Here is a 1,227-nt window from a genome sequence, read left to right on the forward strand (position 1 = left end):
TTAAGATATTATGTTTTTTTTTTAAATATTTCAATACACCAAGCGTGGCCTTGCTATTTTATTAAGTTTATATAGAAGATTGTTTAGGAGAATTTGTATAGGAGTATCAATGGTAAGTGTGAAGTAAAAAGTTATTTGTATTTGTATGAGATTATTCAGCCATGCAAAGTCACATCAAATCCAGCAATAAGAATCCTCCGCATTACACATCATTTTCACATTTTTTTCCCTTTGGATAAATGACAACAATTGCCCAGTTATTTTGGGCTGCCCCCCTCTTCAGGAGTGATACAACTATTAATGCTTCTAGTTGACAACTTGCAATGCCAATCCAAGTGGCAGGTAGTATCATATGAAATCAATTTCTTCTTTATATAAAGTTTGGCCAGTAACCTTACTCTTTCTATGCTTCAAAGTTCAAACCCAAATGCATTACTCAAGTCCAATCCACTTCTTCTCCTCTATGAGGATAATCCATGCTTCATGCTTCTTTTATTTCTCTGTTTTCTTCAAATAAGGAATGTTGTTGTGTAACCATGGCAGGCATCGATGCTCTCTTTTAATTTCTTAAATTGGTTTTTCCGAATTTCGTCTAATGTCTTGCATGTGGGGATGAGGCCATGCATTGCAGCCAAGGATGACTTGCCGGCATATTCTTTCAGAAATGATACTTGCTAACTCCTTTCATTGTCATTTTTTAATGTTCAAAATTTTGTCTAATAATATCTATTGATTTAGAGTTTTAATCTACTATTAATATGTTATTTTCAATTTTACCTTTATCTTGATAATTTCTATAAACTCCTAGAATTATTTTACAATTCACTAGGCATGATAATTTCATTAGCTCATTGGTCGGCAAGTCGTCTCTGGCTACATTAAGGCCTGATTCTCTCATGCTAGATTTTTGATGATATAGCATATAGCACTTGATTCTTTGAGAGGATGATGATTAATGGTGAGATTGATCAACTAATAATTGCACAAAGAACAACATACATGACATAACTTATTAAAAACAATAGTATCTAGGTTCATATATATGTGTATAAAATGAAGCTATAAATTATTGGGGTTTTTTTTTTAATAATGATTTCTTTGATTTAACTTGCTGAATTTTGCAGGTGTATCGTGTTAGCATCCGTGATCTTGTTGCTAGTCTCCATGTTTTAGAAGTAAGCATTTTACTAACATTTCTTAACCTTTTGTGTTTTGTTTAGTGCAATA

General features: G+C 32.2%; 1 protein-coding gene across 1 annotated transcript in view; it reads left to right on the forward strand.

The window, feature by feature from the left end:
* LOC107622073 (NAC domain-containing protein 92-like) overlaps positions 7-1,227 on the forward strand; it is a 17,594-nt gene continuing 16,373 nt past the window's right edge. Inside the window, exon 1 of the mRNA XM_021113850.1 lies at positions 7-1,175. The gene's annotated coding sequence lies outside the window, so the exon portion shown is untranslated. The remainder of the gene's footprint in view (positions 1,176-1,227) is intronic.

This window comes from Arachis ipaensis, chromosome B10 (assembly GCF_000816755.2).
Source record: "Arachis ipaensis cultivar K30076 chromosome B10, Araip1.1, whole genome shotgun sequence".
In the NCBI taxonomy this organism is placed as follows: Eukaryota; Viridiplantae; Streptophyta; class Magnoliopsida; order Fabales; family Fabaceae; genus Arachis; species Arachis ipaensis.